Source organism: Oncorhynchus gorbuscha, linkage group LG05, assembly GCF_021184085.1.
Source record: "Oncorhynchus gorbuscha isolate QuinsamMale2020 ecotype Even-year linkage group LG05, OgorEven_v1.0, whole genome shotgun sequence".
In the NCBI taxonomy this organism is placed as follows: Eukaryota; Metazoa; Chordata; class Actinopteri; order Salmoniformes; family Salmonidae; genus Oncorhynchus; species Oncorhynchus gorbuscha.
In genome coordinates this window covers 25,694,146-25,711,948 of record NC_060177.1, presented here as the reverse complement: position 1 = coordinate 25,711,948, position 17,803 = coordinate 25,694,146, and the positions used below count along the sequence as shown (strand labels likewise).

The window sequence follows — 17,803 nt, the reverse complement described above, 5'->3', positions numbered from 1 at the left end:
CTTTAATCTATCACTGCCCAGACTGAGCGCACTGCCTGACCCTGCCTGGCTTTACACTAAATTAATTCCAGCAGCCTCTTTTTATTTATTGCTGCAGTATGCAGCCTGCTCTCGGACTTTTCTCCATTACCTGAGTTTTTATAGCCGGGAGGGGAGACCTCTGCGAAGCCCTCTGAAATCACTCACAGATCCACCTCTCCAGCCAGCCCCCCCCTTCTCTCTTTCTCTCTCTCTGTCACCTCACTAGTTACTACCCCTATCTCTATCTCTTCCTCTCCATTCCTCATCCTTATTCTCTCATTCCCGTGCGGCTCTCACACTCTTTTCCACTGTAGACTCCATGCTCCGACACAGACACAGTGATTACCTCTGCCTTCACGGCTGTGTGAGAATAGGTTCAGCCTGCGGTCCCTACATGTGTTTTAGATGTAAGCAGGCCTCTGTTAAATATAACCTAGAATATTTTGACTGAGACGTTGTCAGTCCGTATCAATGTTTAGGAAAGGAAGGCAAGACGCTGTGGAAATATTTTCACTTTCAAAAACATTAAAAGGCTTGAGATAAACACACATCATTGGGAAATCTTGGAAACTCTAGTCTTTGACATTAGCAGAGTCCTAGTCCAGGCTGTGAATATATTAACGTGTCTCTACAGGGCTTGCTGGAACTTCCAAAAGATTAGTGGTGGACCAGCTTGGCTGGATTTTCAGAGAGCTCTACCTAAGATGCTGCAGCATTCAGGCAGTATATTGGACAACAAAGTAGAGCATACAATAACTAAACCCCCCCCCCTCTCTCTCTCTCCCCCTCTCTCTCCCCCTCTCTCTGTATCTGCAGCAGCTCAGTCCTGAGGATAAGGATTATCAAGAGGGTGAGATCATGTGAGGTCAGGATTTGTCATCTCCTCTCTGTCTAACAATGTCCTCAAAAGTCAGAAATACACAGTGGAAAAGAGGACCAAAGGGAGGGAGGTACAGACGGATACTATCTGTCCTCGAGCTGCACAGACAGAGATATGACGTGCGTGTGATTGAGAGTATCAGTGTGTACAGTCAATCAAAATGTGTGTGGCTCGGGATGACACTGTGGTCGTTTTAGGGCTGAGAGTAATGCCTCGTCATTGCCTCCGTGTAACATGCTTATTAAACGTTCCCTCACAGGGAAATGAACCAGATGGCAAGTGAGAGATACAAAATTAGTCACAGCAATCAATTCTTGTTCGTGTCTTTGAACCGGCGACAGTTGGAGACAAGTCTGTACAAACTGTGGGGTTGTAACTGGCACGCCAAACACTCAGCTATGCCGCTGAATTACCCATACTGGGCCCTCTACTCCTCCCTTCTTTGACCAAGATAAAATTTATAGCTGCAATTACAACGTTGGGGGAAAAAAGAGAGCTCCAGTGGCGGAGTTCAGTGGCAGTTTGGAAATAATGACATGAAAACGCTGATGTTCAGAGGAGCGGAGGCCTGGAGGACATGGACGAACAAGAGGAAGGCTCACTGAGCTGCTCTCTCTCTCTCTCCCTCCCTCCTCTCTCACACTGCCTATTGTGAGGAAAACAAGGTATCACAGGGGGACTTTCCCAGTCAGTGTGACCCAGATAGAGTGACATGGACTGGAAATGTAAACTAAACTCCTACGTGTGTAATGAAGTGAAGTGAAGTGTGGATGTGTGAGTTTGGGGGACATATTTGAGGCTATTAAGGAACGTTCAGAGAAGTTCTACCTACACCGCTTAATAACTGATGGAGACAAAAGCTTTCATAACTCTAATAGCTTGGGTCGTTTTTTTAACCAGGGGCCGCTTTCTCTAAAATCAACCCAAAAAGTTCCTAACTGAAGCTCCACCGATAGCTTCACTAGCCTTGGGTCTAAAGGTCCACTCTCCTCAGCCGAGGCGGAGTGAAACACTATCCTAATACCAAGGCCACAGCCTGGAGAGGATCCCCTCTTTTCCGGGGAAGATATCGATTCCGCTCCAGCACATTGGTGAGAGAGAAACGGTCATATGGTAACAACTAACAAGTCGTCTGTTCCACTAAGTCAGAAAGGGACTGTTGTGAGTCAGGTCCACCCTCTAGAAATCTTGTGTTTTATCCACTGCCGTGGTTTCACCTCCCCTCTTTTATCTCGATGGGGCTCTTTTCTTGGAAAGAGGGCGAATGATGTTAAGTTCAGTAGGGCAGGTGTACCTCCGGGCAGCAGAAACAGAAAGAAAGAGACCACTGCCAACATGAAAGATAGGATTGTGTGTATAGAGTGTGTGTGAGAGGGAGGGAGGGCTAATGTGTTCCCTGGTTAACCCTTTGCATGCATGTTGGTTCAGAGAAATGGCTGTTCTGCTGTTTCTCATGGGGATTTTTTACATATTCTATATTCATCACTAAAACTAAAAATCATTGAATGTAAATATAAAATGACTTACCATTCATGCATTCATTTACTGGCCACGCTACACACATTCAGTAAATAAATTAACACAATTAGCCTATGTCTAAATGGGTTAAAAAGTTAAGCATTTTTTAAATCAAAGCTAAATCTTCCATTTAGACACATACTGTTTATAACTGTGTATTTCATGGTTAAAAATAAACAGCTGGCAGCAGTGAGAGCGATCCCACCCCTTGTGAACTCGTACTGAACTGCAGTCTGCCTTCTCTGTGGTGACCTGAGGCAGTACTGAGGGAAGAGCCAGAATGGCTCCCACTGTTCCACTGTTGCAGAGGCAGACTGAGAGAGCTCACCTAGTTGGGGGGCCAAGGCGGCCATGTTGGGGTCCAGGTGGAAGCCTCCCAACAGGAACTGGGCCTCAGCTCCAGCCGGGTCCATCTTGAGGCCTGGGGCAGGCTCATGTTCTGGGTCAGGTAGTACTGGTAGAGCTCGGCCTCGGAGGGAGAGGGCATGGCCCCCAGGCCCAGCCGACCATGCTGCATCTGGGTCACATTCTGTTGCAGCAGCATCATGTTGTGCATGTGTTTCTCGCTGGTCATGTGGATGCGCAGGTTCCGCGCCACGTTGGTCTCGTAGTCGCACACTTCGCAGCGCCACGTGGGCTTGCTTTTGGCTTGGTGGGCGAGGGGAACCGCAGGGCCCCGCCAGGTGGGCGGAGGACTGGGTGGGGTGGTGGTGGTGTGGCGGGTGGTGGGTGCTGGCCTGGGTCACAGAGGGCACGGTCACCACTCCGACCCCTCCAGGGTGCTGGCCAAACACCTGCTGCTCGGCGGAGGGGATGGAGCCTCCGTTCTGCAGGGTCTGCATGTTGTTCAGATGCTTGTCCGACTGCATGTGGATGCTCAGGTTGCCCTTGGTGGTGGTCGAGTAGTTACACACCTAGAAAATAGAGAGAGGGCGTTCATTTTTGCTCATGTTGTAAAGTGGTAATCTTTGTTGCCTCTAACTTATAGTCCATGAAATATAAATCATATCATGACATGTTGATTGATGTCATATCAGTCAACATGTCAACATATCAACATATTTCACATTGTGCTAAAGTTCTATTCAAAGTCCTACCACCTGTCAGTATACTAGTCATTAAGCTGAGGTCAGTACTTCAACTGACTAGGTTGGATCTTCAACTGACTAGGTTGAAGTACTGACCTCGCAGCGGAAGGGCTTGTATCCGCAGGTGTAGCTCTCTCCACGGGCCAGACGCGGGTGGCTCTGGCCACTGCTGCAGTACACACAGGAGCCACCGGAGTCTGGGTGCTTCTCCTTCATGTGGGCCTCCAGGGTCTGCTGGTACTTGTAATGCCAGTTGCACTTGGGACACTTGAGTGTCTTGCATGAGTTGCGCGAGTGCATCATGGTCATGTGTCCGCCCAGGGACCGCGAGGAGCCCAGGACGGTGTCACATTTGGGGCATTCCACCCCACTTCCTCCAGGCCCGTGGTTCTGAGGGCACTCACCGCCACCGCCCATTTCACAGGACCCCCTGGGTGGGGGGTGTGCGTGAGAGTGGGAGTGGGCTGAGGGGTGGAGGTGGTGGTGGTGATGGTGTAGGTGGTGATGGTGCAGAAGGGCTCCGCTGTCCTCCTCTCCCTCTGCCGGGCAATCATTTGGTTCAGGAGCTGTGGCACTATCTCGATTGGCACTTTCGTCGGCGGCGGAGTTGGAGGCCAGAGGGGAGGAGGTGCCCGCGGCGACGTCCTCGCTCCTCTGCTGGCTGCAGCTGCCATCATCATGGGGACAGTGGGCCCCTGGCAGTTAAAGCTCAGAGGGAGCTCCAAGGCCCTCCCCTCCGTCTGCCGCCGAGCCCTCTTCCCTGACAGAGGAAGAAGAAGTGGAAGCTGGGGCTTTGCTGTTGAGCGTGGGGCTGGCTGCAGATGGGCAGGCAGTAGGCTGGAGAGCGCTACTAGGTATTAATAAAGGAGATTTGGAAATGCTTTGGTTTGATACAGCCGGTCTCCCCACTTCTCCACCGCCACTGCTACTATTGCCAACACAGGCCAGCGCAGTTCCTTCTTCCTCCACCTCGTCTTCCTCTTCCTCTAATAACAGTTCCTCCTCTTCCTCCGAGCCCCCCTCCTGGCTAGCAAAACGTACCTTGCCTTCTCGCACCTCCTTGTCCCCGTGCTCCCGCCTGCGGATCCCCTCTTTCCCAGCAGGCCCCTCTGTTCTCCCTCCCTGCTTGGGCAGGGTGTTGGAGTCTTTGGCAGGGCCTGGGGTTGAGGTAAGAGCAGGTGCTTTGGGGTTGCCCAGCCCCCCCAGAGAGAGGATGGAGCCTTGCTGCTGCTGGAGGCCAGAGGAGCCAGAGTCTTTGTTCAGGAGGGCCTCGCTGCCCTCACTGCTGCTCCCTGCCTCCAGGTGGATCCCACTGAACGTGCCATAGAAGCTCTGGCCAGAGTTCATGGGGACCATGGTAGAGGGTGCCGGCATAGGAAAGCTCTTGTTTTTGGTTCCAGGAAGCTGATGAGGGGTTCTTTGTCCTTCCCGATGCCCTGGATGATGGCAGACGCCTTATTGTCCCCCAGCAGCCGCCTCTCGTCCTCACACAGGGTCATGCGGTGGTCGTGGACGGCATGAGTAGCGAAAGACCGCGGGTAGCCGAAGGACAGTTTGCAGAGAAAACACATGAGGATGGGCTTTCCCTTGCCATAGAGGGCCAGCCCATCAAATTTGGAGAAATCCACGTTGTTGGGAACATCTTTGGATACGCAGGACTTCTTGGCAGACCCGTCGCTGTTCAGGTAATCCTTGTTGCTTTTGTGCCGCACATCGAAGACGCGGAAACTGTGCAGGACAGGACTGAGGCCTGCCAGGGTGGAGGTATTGGGGAAACCTTGGTCTGAGGAACCAAACCACTTCCCGAACGACGAGGCTATGTGGAACGTGTTGATGATCTGAGGGTATACCGAGGATGAGGTCCCAGCAGGTTCCCCGGCTTCCCGCCACGGGAGAGAGTTTGTGGGGAGCAGGCCGGTCACCGCACCCCTCCACTTTGGATCAGCTGGCTGAGACTTTCAACAATGTAGGCTGAGCCATCCGGCTGGTAGACTATCTCTCCAGCCAGGTTCTCCACATCACTGTTTTCCTCTTCTTCCTCCTCCTCTCCTTCCTCACTCCCCGCTCCGCCACACCCCTTCGTCGGTTGGGCTGCTGGCGTAGCAGCGTGGGCATGCCCCTCCTCCAGGAGCTATGGGTACTCCGGGGAAGGACTGCAGACTTGGGAAACAGCTGTCGATCTCCATCTCATCCAAGTCCTCCAATTCTTCTTCTTCCTCTCCGCAGCTCACTCCCTCCTGCTCCTCGTTGAGCTCCTCTCTTCTGGGGTGCAGCTGGCCTGAGGCGGAGCTGTCGCTGTGGGCCAGGGGTGGGGTCCGGGTTGGATGCTGCTGCTGCTGTGGCTCTCTCACAGAGGGGTAGGGTGCAGAGAGAGACAGGGGCTCCAGGGAAGAGGGCTGGCTGCTGGGAGGGACCTGCGAGTTAGAGTGATCGTTCCAGGTCTGCAGAGGGTAATGCTGCTGCTGCTGTTGCTGGGAGGTGGTGGAGGAGCCGAGCCCATCGTCTGTCCCAGAAACCACGGGAGACTCACAGCTGTCCATGCTGATGCCTACATGAGGTGTTCATCGCATCCAGGCCTGAAGACACAGAGAGAGAAGAGAGAGAGAGATTGGTAAGAGACTCTAATGGTAATGCATATATGAAAGGACCATGGTTATCAACAAGGACACATATACAGTCTCTCTTCCTAAGATTGTATAAACTCCTTTCATAAACATAACCCATAGCATTGTTCTCATCCTAAGTACTTCCATATTTTCCCCTCCCCTAATGCTCTCATCACGTAAGTGGGGATAAAAAGCACCTTCATCAAAGGAACATCTATCTATAGAACCCAGGCGAGAAGAACACATGTAATGTATAGTGCATCGCGTGAGAGCCAAAAGTGTGAGATCTAATTAGGTAAATGACAGAGGGCTCATTATGTTAGATTAGGTACTTAAACACAATACCTGAGACGAGCACTAATAAGTCGTCCCACGATTCATCTTCCTGCCATATCAGGAAGTTACCATCTTTTATCTTCACCTTCCAAACAACACCCCTAATCTTACATTCTCCAAATCCTACATCCGTTTTTAATTAACTTCCAGTCAGAAAGAGGGAGAAACAGGCCTAACTTAATGGATAAAATAGATTCACTGTGCGATAATTAGACACAGAGAAACCACCCATCAGGACATGATACATTTCCATAACTAGAGAAGAAGTGAAGGGTACTGCTGATAACTTCACAGCCATTTTACAGCCCTCTCCCTTCCTACTGAAATAAGAGAAATCATGCATAGAAAAACACATCACCCACTCCTCTCTCTCGTTGAGTGCACACAACGCAGTATGCAACGCAGGTAATTACTTGTGTCCTCGCATACACACTCTCTCAAAGAGGAGGAGAGGAAAAAAGGCAATGTTTTCAGTAAAGCCCAAAATACACCATCTGGGTTGGGTCTGAAATGCAGCTGTGTTTAGATCTGGCATCCACCTCCTCGGTCAGCCTGGTTTCAAACACTCCAGCCATCCTCTGCCTCTGAAAGAATAAATGGGAGCTGTGCTTTCAGGAGCTGGTCATGCCCTGAGCACCAGTGGCCCAGCAATACACAGGCCGCAATTTAGAGTGGCGAGGAGATAAAATGATAGCGCGAGATACTGCTGAGCTAATAATTGTATTAAAGGGATGCAGGCAGCATTGATTAAAGGGGGGCGACCGGGCTGAAACCAATAACTCTGGCCTGCCCTTTAACCCAGCCAGTACTGAATATTACATGAGCAAACTTTCCCGGCACTATGCTCAGCCCAGCCGCCATGTCCCGGCTGATTAGCACATTCGCTGCCGCCACTTGATTTATTTACTTATTTACTTACTTAGGGATGCAAATTGTAGCTGTGATCAGACAGTGTGTCTCTACCCCCACCCCCTACCATATTAACTAGAGAGGGCTGGCCCACACTGGAGAGATTGATCATGTCTGCCTCGCTCTTCATTCATGTCTGATAGAAAATACCCCCCCACTCTATATGCACCTATGCTACTCAAACAACAGGGCGAGTCTTTTAGCATGCACCTTCGTATTTTGACTGGATTTGCTAATTATGACCGTCTGCCCTGACTGGAGGAGTGAATTCTAATCAGGTGTAATTAATGCACATAATTGGTTTGATAAGACGCCCAATATTGTATGTTTAACTGCATTATCTGAGCATAATGAAGACAAGGCGGGTGTAGTAGTTGCAGGATCTTCCACTGAAAACAGTGAAGGTAGGCAACCATTTGGTGTCAGCCCATGTCCACCTGCTCTCATTGTTTGTACTCCACACAGACAGAGCCACACTGATGACCTCTCTGTTGCTTTGCATTCAGAATGAAAGATAGTAGGCTTATGAAGAGGATTACTTGATCCAGACAGACATGATTTGTAGCTGGCTGCCATATTGAGAGAGGGGATAGTAACCAGGTCAGTCTGCATGTACTATCTGCTCCATTAATAAGAGAACGAACACTAGGCGCTCTGCAGACATTTCAACCAAATGGACGGAGGTAAACGAAACCACAGCGAATGAATTGTTTTTGTCAAAAAAATCCATGCTTAACAGAAAAATAAAATAACTCATTCATTCATTAAACAAAGGACACCTGGATCATATTTTGCAGCTAACTACAAATAAAGGAACAAACTGTCCTGTGGGTGATTTGTCTAATGAGAATAAGTAGCAATGAGATGAGCACCCATCCTGTCTGAACATGGATCTCCTTCACACCTTTTCCTGTAATCTGTTGTTCCATCAGCCCCTCCTCCAGATTCCACTGTCTGTCCTGACCATGACCCGAACACTGTGCCCACATCACTGTCTGTCCTGACCATGCCCCGAACACTGTGCCCACATCACTGTCTGTCCTGACCATGCCCCGAACACTGTGCCCACATCACTGTCTGTCCTGACCATGACCCGAACACTGTGCCCACATCACTGTCTGTCCTGACCATGCCCCGAACACTGTGCCCACATCACTGTCTGTCCTGACCATGCCCCGAACACTGTGCCCACATCACTGTCTGTCCTGACCATGCCCCGAACACTGTGCCCACATCACTGTCTGTCCTGACCATGCCCCGAACACTGTGCCCACATCACTGTCTGTCCTGACCATGCCCCGAACACTGTGCCCACATCACTGTCTGTCCTGACCATGACCCGAACACTGTGCCCACATCACTGTCTGTCCTGACCATGCCCCGAACACTGTGCCCACATCACTGTCTGTCCTGACCATGCCCCGAACACTGTGCCCACATCACTGTCTGTCCTGACCATGCCCCGAACACTGTGCCCACATCACTGTCTGTCCTGACCATGCCCGGAACACTGTGCCCACATCACTGTCTGTCCTGACCATGCCCCGAACACTGTGCCCACATCACTGTCTGTCCTGACCATGCCCCGAACACTGTGCCCACATCACTGTCTGTCCTGACCATGCCCCGAACACTGTGCCCACATCACTGTCTGTCCTGACCATGCCCCGAACACTGTGCCCACATCACTGTCTGTCCTGACCATGCCCCGAACACTGTGCCCACATCACTGCCTGTCCTGACCGTGCCCCGAACACTGTGCCCACATCCCTGCCTGCTACATGGGGCGTCTAGCTAGCCCACAGAGGGGCGGGGTGGAAAAACACACAGCACACCAGCCTAAACTACTACTTTACATCCCTCATTCACTATATTTCTCCAGTCCTTTGTCCAATATCCCTTTATGGCTCCTGGAGTTTAAACAGCGGTGCTAGCATGTAGCTACTGTATAACTATATGTGTGTGCACTATGCATCTATTAGCATCACGTCCTTGTAATGTGTCTAAAGCAATTAGAGTGGGAGAGGAGAGGAGGATGACCCCTGGCCAGTGATGGAGGCTGAGCCGTGGCCTGAGCCAGCTCAGCGTGTCCACTGCTTACTAGAAAACAGGATTGCTCTTTAAAATCAAGATGGTCTAATTCAATAACCTGTGGTGGTTACTGATGTGCAATGGGATTGTCTGGAGTCGGAGAGTCGCAGATGGGCTGATACAAAGTTATCTCTCTGTTTGTCTTCAGGAGGTCTGCTCGCTAAGCGACACCTGTTTAGAGCAGAAAAAGCTGGAATCTTTCAAAGGCACTAAATGAGGGAGATGGACAGACTGACAGGAGCGCTGGAAGGGCAAAGAGGGAAGTATGGGGCAAAGTGTCTCTGTGCTGTAATAAACACACATTAAAAGGATGAATCATGCCAGTAAAGGTAGTACTGCCTGCAGTATTTTAACATTAAAGCCCAAGGTTAGGTACTGTACTATGCAAATGACTTGGACTTTTCCTTTGCATACTGGTATCTGAGCTGCTGCTAAAGGAAAACAACAGGATTCCTGCCATGGCCTGTGCTTTCCAACCCTGCACTTGTGTTCTCTCCCCCATCCCCCTTTCACTCTCTCTCCCTCCCTCACTGGGCCCACTGGGCTGAGAGACAAACAATAAGCAGCCAAAACAAGCCTCAACTCACAATAAGAGATAATCAGAGGGAAGAAAAGCATGGATTCCTGGACTCTGGGAGAAAGGGAGGGAGCATGTCCATACACACTACACAGGGCCTGGCCATAGGGGGCAGTCCTCCCACCAATCCTCACACCTCTTCTACAGAAGTCAAATGCCAGACCTTCTTTTCTCCTGTCTCTGACTTAAAGGCATAAAAAGCATTATGTTCTCCTTCCGCACCTTAACAGAGCAGATAAGGTTGAGCCTATTGAAAGGGCCCAGGTCGTAATGAACCCTGTCAGAGAGTGGATCTGTTTGTCATTTTGCAGGGATGGAAAATGAGATAAGTTTTTATTTATGGGCCCTTTCATCATGTGGGATTTACCGGCCAAGCCAGGGAGGAATTAAAGGCTAAGGATCCATCTGATTATTACATGCACAATCACCTGCCTGGGGGCCAAGCCTCCAGAGGACCAGGGAGAACCAGGGTCTCCTGGGGAATTAACTCTGGCCCAGCCCCAGCTGAGAACACCCCCATCGGGCTTGGACCTGAACCCCACCTTACCCCCCCTCCATTTACACCTAGACCACAGGTTTTCTAGCTGAGGGGAGACCTTGAAAAATAGAAATACCCCCCTTCATTCACCCCATGAACCCCCCAAAAGCCACTACCCCCATCTCCCATTGTCCTTCAGGAGGGCTGTCTGTGTGAGTCTGAGCCATCTCACAGAGCCTCGGCCTGGCCAGCCACCGCAGGGTATGGGTGCTTATTGGAAAATCAATGGTGTAAATGCTAAGCAAGTTACAGGAAAATGTGGGAAGGAAGGCTTCTTATTGATAAATCAGGGAGGGCCTTTGATGTTGCACAGGGGACGTGCTTATCGATGGGGGAACCATTGTAGTCCTCAGGCAGAATGAACAGGGGCTCTTCTCCAAGGCTTGCCCCAGTTAATCAACAATGAAATGTATGCATACATCTCACTCTTTACCTTAAGTCCATGGTAATGCCCAACATAAGGCCCCTGTATTACCCTTAACCCTAAGCCTTAGATGGTGGGATCTTCGTAAGGGACTACATTGAGGCACAGGCTGCTTCTCTCCTCCTCGGCCTTACAACGGCTGTCCCCATCACCCCCAGACCAATTTTCTCTACTATATACAGTACTAACATCTAGGCCAATTAGTTTTTACACAATTAACAAAATATGTTACAATGCTAATTAAGTATGATTCCTAACACAGTACATCAAAGTGTTTCAAATCAGGCCAGTGTTTGTCTTTGTATAAACACAGACACAAGGATGCTACAGTGCTGCTCCTACTTCAGGAGGCAAAAAGTCACCTCAGGTCGATGGCACTCAGTCCGTAAACAGGGCTTCCCGTAAAATCAATGATCTGCAGTTGGAGCTATCAGTCTGTGGAACAGAAATAGCCGTGGCTATGTCAAGACCGAGGCTGAGGCTAGGGCTCTGACTGGGTAGGAGAGAGGGGAGTGTAGTGATGTGTGTGTGGGGAGGGGGGTCAGTGTAGTGTGGCTGGGTGTACTGTACATTAAGCAGCTGATAGCAGGGCTATCTGAGGCATGCTGCATCTGTCATGCCGCAACCACTACACCTTCAGATCCCAGGCTCTGAGGAGAGGATGTGGGCCAAACTACAATTCCCACCATGTATCACTGCAGTTACAAAACATTTCCTGACAAAATTCTGGAATGAGATGAATATTGGGACAAAAATGGCCCTGCTGACTGCTATATGGCACAGTAAAGCACCCTGGAGGTGTACTGGTATACTGCAGGCCATTCTGTATCACAGCATTAATGCCTGTTACCATTCAGCTCTTACACTGCTTTTCTTTGGCCAGAGAAAGTACGAGCAAATTGATTTTGTAGTATCAATTGCCTCCTTTGTTCATGGACTTGAAATAGAACCTTGAAAATGCTGTTATCGTTTACGCAACATCATCAGATTCTCTTAATCCATTCCGTGTTGCACAACAGAGGTGAACTGATTTGAACAAAGTGGCAGGGCTGTGATATCGCTCCTGACAGTCTGAACAACCTCACCAATCAGAGAGCAGGTAGGTTCAAAGCCTTCCAGAATGGATTGGAACGTGACGGCAGAGTGTCTCCTCACTTTTGGAGGGTGCGATGGAAACAGTGTGGTGTGTAATTAGACGTAGTTCATTAGCTGTGGGTTAATTACTCAGTTGTGGAGAAAGAGCTGGTGGGGTGGCAAAGTGAAGGGAAGCAGCGAACGCACAGCAGGAAGCTCCCAGTCTCCCGCCAATTAGCAGGCAGCATGGGGGGGCCGTTGAGCTGTGGCAGACTGGGAGTACAAACGAGAGAAACCTCACTCACACCACAGAGAGGGAGAGGGGGAGCAGACTGAATACATTCAGATTAAAAATGCATACTGTTAGACATTGGTTTTCCTCGCTGTGTTCTTTTTGTTAAGCGATCCGTTTGCACAAAAGCCACTCTTCTGTTTTAACAGTGTATGCAATCACAGTCGTCTTTAATTGATCTGTGACCTTGGACTCCAGATTACAGAGGAGCATGCGAGTTTCTGCAAAGTGTCAGGTTGAAAATGAAACAGAGAAGACACTGTTTTAATAACTACAAAAATAACCTCGTTACTGCAGCCGCGAGCTATCTTTCTTTTTGAACAAACCATAGTGGATGTCGGCGCTGTGTTATTTCCATGCGCTGTCCCCAGTGGTTCGTTTAGATAAAGCTTTGTGTTCAGTAAATGCATAAATTATCTCTGGGATAAAGTTATGGATGTATAATCAGAGATGGGCGATCATGCTCACACCGCAAAAACCTACGTTGGCCCCCAGGCAACCTGGTGCACAGAGCAGGCACAGCATGCGCCACAACACAGCAGGGGGGTCCTGAGTTAGCAGGAGCATGTGTGTGTGTGTGTGTGTGTGTGTAGGCCCTCCTTTACCTGCTAACAGAGGCTCACAAACACCTGGCTGATCAGTTAATTACACGTTCACCCTCTCTGCCCCAGTTCAGACAGACAGACAAGCAGGCTAAGTTGACTGATTAGTGATGGTCTTGTATAAAAGTACTCCTATTCCATAGCATGCTGTGAACATTTTCTCACAGGGCTGAGTGTGGACTGTCGTCTGATTGATTAGTGCCATGACTACCCATTCCTACCTATTCCTGGGAAGATCCGCTTAGAAGAGACTCCCAGAGAGAGAGAGAGAGAGAGAGAGAGATAAGACAACTCCCTAGTCCAAGCTTCCTCCACTCCCCACTCACAGACTCACTCACCTTTCCAACCAAAGGTCAAAGGTCAGCAGGGGAACGGGGAGATGTTGCTGATCAAAGTCTGCCAGGCCTTTTATTCATTTTCACTAATTATCAAATCTCCCCCTGTTTAAATATGAGGGAAGCAGGCCTTCTCTCCAGAGAGGATGGAAGTTAAATGTGCTAACTACAGGGCTTTTGGAGCCTTCAACTTCTCTGTTTTCGCTCAGTCCATTTCATTTGGTTGCAACAGGATGAGGGTGGAATGGGGGGAAAGAGGACTGGCCGCGAGAAGCGCAGGACTGTTTTAGTGTTATAGGCGCTTAGATGCTTGTAAATGATAGGCAGCCGTGTATAGAGCAGGACTGAATGGAACGAGAGAAGATCCCACATAGTTGTTCTATGAGGTGAGACGCTGGTCTGAGGGTGTCTATACATGCTAAACAGTCATAGCTGCAGAAAAACTGTATTGTAAAGAAAGACTGCTTGCTCACCCCCCCCACACAGACACACACACACATTTTTCCTGCAGGCCTGCAGTAGAGGCAAGCCAACCGCAAACACAGTTGTTAAGATGATCAATACTATTGAAATATTAAACCTTAAGAAGCCACATTATTGATTGGGAGGCCGATGATAAAACTGTTTATTATCATAATCGCAAGGCTCTATGTAAACGTTTTGGAGAGGACTTCAGCTGTCCAGCTACTGGAGACTGGGACTAGACTTCTTGACCCCCACTACCCTCAAGGCCCCTAGCCCCCTCTACCTCCCAGCCAGCTTCCCTGTCCTGTCCAGCCCATCCTAAACCCCAGGGATTGAGGGGATAGGGGCGGACAAGGAAAAGTCCTTACCACACTACTTCTCGTCCCATTAAGGACGGCTGGGTGAAAGTCTGATCTGCATACCCAGCCTCTGTTGACAGGGACAGCTCCTGTCCTTCCTCCTCCACCACCCTTACAGCCAACAGTGGCCCAGGCTGGGAGGTCGGTTATTCTGGGCTGTGGCGTGACAGATCCCTAACGGCACCAGGAGCCAGGCTAGCCAGTGTGACTGAGGCAGGACACAGGCAGCCAGGCCCCACACTGGGGATCAGGGCCTGACAGACAGAGGGGGACAGGGATAACGCGCCTTTAATCCTGGGCCGCACCATGTAATCTGGAAAACAAATACCTTTGTAATGATCCAGGCCTGCACCTGGTAAAACACAGAGATCGCTGGCACCTGGAATTAGACAAATATTCTCAGAAGAGCATTCTTAAAGGGACACACTCTCTTTCTGGAACAGCCTGAAGGGGCACGGAACACACGCCAACACATCCATGCACACACACGCACACACACACACACACACACACACACACACACACACACACACACACACACACACACACACACACACACACACACACACACACACACACACACACACACACACACACACACACACACACACACACACACACACACACACACACACACACGTATGGACTGTTGAGGGGCTTTGAGCAAAACTAGTGGGCAAGGCCTCATAAATTTTAGTATATTATATAGACGACACAAGTGGTTAAGCTGTGACAAAAAGCCAGCTATATGAAGGCCAGGGAAGCTCAGATCTGGTCCACCCACAGGGGTATTTAGGGATATCAGGGGGACAAGGAAGGGGGGAGCTGGAGGGTTACATAGAGCTTCCAGGCCTAGCAGACAATGGCTGAAGCAGTGCCACCAGACAGACTGGGGGTTGGGTTAGGACCAGAATTTTGTTAAGAGTTTAAACCCGAGGAGGGTGATAAGATAACCATTTAGATGGCATGTCAAATCAAATCAAATCAAATGTATTTATATAGCCCTTCGTACATCAGCTATATATATATCAGCTGATATCTCAAAGTGCTGTACAGAAACACAGCCTAAAACCCCAAACAGCAAGCAATGCAGGTGTAGAAGCATGCGAAGGCAAAATGACCAAGAAACCCGAGTGGGTGACAGCTGTCTGGGGGTGAGAGCTGAGACCTGGACCTAATGTGTGGAGAATGATGTCTAAGGAATGGACACTAAAAACTACGATCTCTTTCCACACATCAGAATGAAACATGGGCTGAGGCATATGAGCCTACATAATATAGTCATGCACCTAGCACTGACGCACGCACGCACGCACGCACGCACGCACGCACGCACGCACGCACGCACGCACGCACGCACGCACGCACGCACGCACGCACGCACGCACGCACGCACGCACACACACACACACACACACACACACACACACACACACACACACACACACACACACACACACACACACACACACACAGAGAGAGAGAAAGCAGAGTAGGGATTAGAGGGTGTCCCAGTGAAACCATTCTGTGGAAATGATTTCTTTGCAGAAAAAAGGCATGAAAGCCAATGGTGACCCAGCCTCTAATTCTAGAGCGGGATATCCTGGATAAATAATTACAGGGTTCCTTTGAAGACCCTGGACAGCCTCTCCATTCACTCTCCACTACACATTTGCTAAAGTCATTAATGACAAAGATTTGGAAAGAAAAAACGAAAATCTTTCTGGTACACAAATACTTATTTTATGAGGCCTGAATTCCTGTCTGCTTAGTTGAAGTTCTTATGCTGGGAAAGAGCTGTGCTCGTTTTAAACAATAAACCTCGAGGGAGAACTAATTTCTGCAGCTTTCCCCTCCTTTAAAGAATTATGGAATGTTAATAAAGTTAAAGGAATAATGTGTCCTGTGCTTAAATAGAAGGAAGCGAAGGAGGAGTGTTGGGACACTCAACGTCCGGGCATTTGGAGAAAACAAAGACGAGAGAACAGACCCAGAGTTAGCCAGAAATGTGAAGGCCGCTCCATTTTGAAAGAATAACTCAGTGGGAGTGGGAGTTGGGACTGCCAGGGAGAATTAAAGAGATGCACTAGTGATCCCACTGGCGCTTAATGCCTGGCTATTCTCATACAACACTGGACTACAGCTCCAATTAGGTACCCGTGCTCACACTCAGTGACAGGCTATTTTTACATGGAGCTATGCAGCTTCCCAGGCTAGTGAGGCTACCCAGGCTCATTCTCACTGGAGACATAAATAAAGAGGAGTTGACAGCTGAATTTACAGTCGTCATATCCGGATCCCTTTCATTTTCAACTGGGACTTTTGGGCGACTACTATCTGCCTTTTCTTGTCTAGTTCCATTTAAATGATGAAAGTCAGGGGAGGGAGGATACTGAGGTTGGAACTATGAGAAGGTGCATTGGGACTATATGTCTCTGGAGTCCAGGCCATTCAGCACCTGTCTACCTACAGATGGTACACGTCATCGTTAACAGTGTGGCGGTTTATGCACAGAACGCTCATAAATCATATCTTGATGCAATCACCGTGTTAGAAAAGGTTCAGAACCTGCCCCACGGTCTACAAGGACAGAAGCCAAGGTAAACTTTGAGAGGTGACGCGCATTCCTTCAGAGCAGAGCAGCGGTGAGGAACTGTCAACAGAGGAAGAGGGAAGAAAAACACAAAGAGAAAACAAGTTGTTAAGTGTGTAACAAGGTGGCCTGCAGGGCGGCGCTGAAAGAGGCCTCGACGCTCTGCGTTCAGTGTTAGAACATCAAACGACATTTTAGTCTCCGCGGAAAACTGCAGCTATGCAAAAACAATTGAAGGAGTAAAGCAGAAGTCATTCACAAGCGTTCCTACTGTAACCATACCAAACCATGTAGCCGGATTGTGTTGAAGATGGCTGAGGAGCGATGAGATTCCAAGACAGACAGGCCCGGCAGACCACTGCAGTCCAGGCCAGCACTGAACCCCAGACCTCCTGAGGGACCTGACTCACTATACCCAGGGTGGGAACAACTGACTGCCAACAGCAGAGACAGAATGACCTGCACATAAAACAAAACACTAAACAATGGACCGGTCTCATCTGGCTAATGTCCTAACGGCCTGGGATGCCTGCTCTGCTCTGGTCTGGTCCTGGGGTAATATCCATCTATGTATCAGGACCAGGACCCCTGGGACTGCTACTGGAGCTGGGAGGGAGGAAGAGAGGGAGAGAGTGAGGGCGTCTCTCAGTAGTGATCCCTTGAGCAGGGAGACAGTGGGGGGTGAGAAGGGGTGAGGAGGACACCACAGGGCTCTGATAGGCGGCTGGGGGGAAATCCGACACCGCACTGAAAAACATAAGACGATCAAAGTTGTTGGCACGTCAACTCTCACAGACAAGCCGGGCATTGTGATGGCTGCCAGGGCTCAGAGATTGATGCCTGGGCTGGAAATTCACACACAAGTCCCTCAGCCTCTCTGGGTGGGGAGAGGAGGAGAGAGAGAGAGAGAGAGAGAGAGAGAGAGAGAGAGAGAGAGAGAGAGAGAGAGAGAGAGAGAGAGAGAGAGAGAGAGAGAGAGAGACAGAGGGAGAGAGGGGGGGAGAGAGAGAGAAAGAGACAGAGGGGTGGGGGGTACAGAGGGGTGGGGGGTACAGAGAGAGGGGGGGCAGAGTGAGAGGGAGGAAATGGAGAGAG

General features: G+C 49.8%; 1 pseudogene; it reads right to left on the bottom strand.

The window, feature by feature from the left end:
* Positions 1-17,803, bottom strand: part of LOC124034856 — an 82,165-nt pseudogene that overhangs the window by 14,828 nt on the left and 49,534 nt on the right.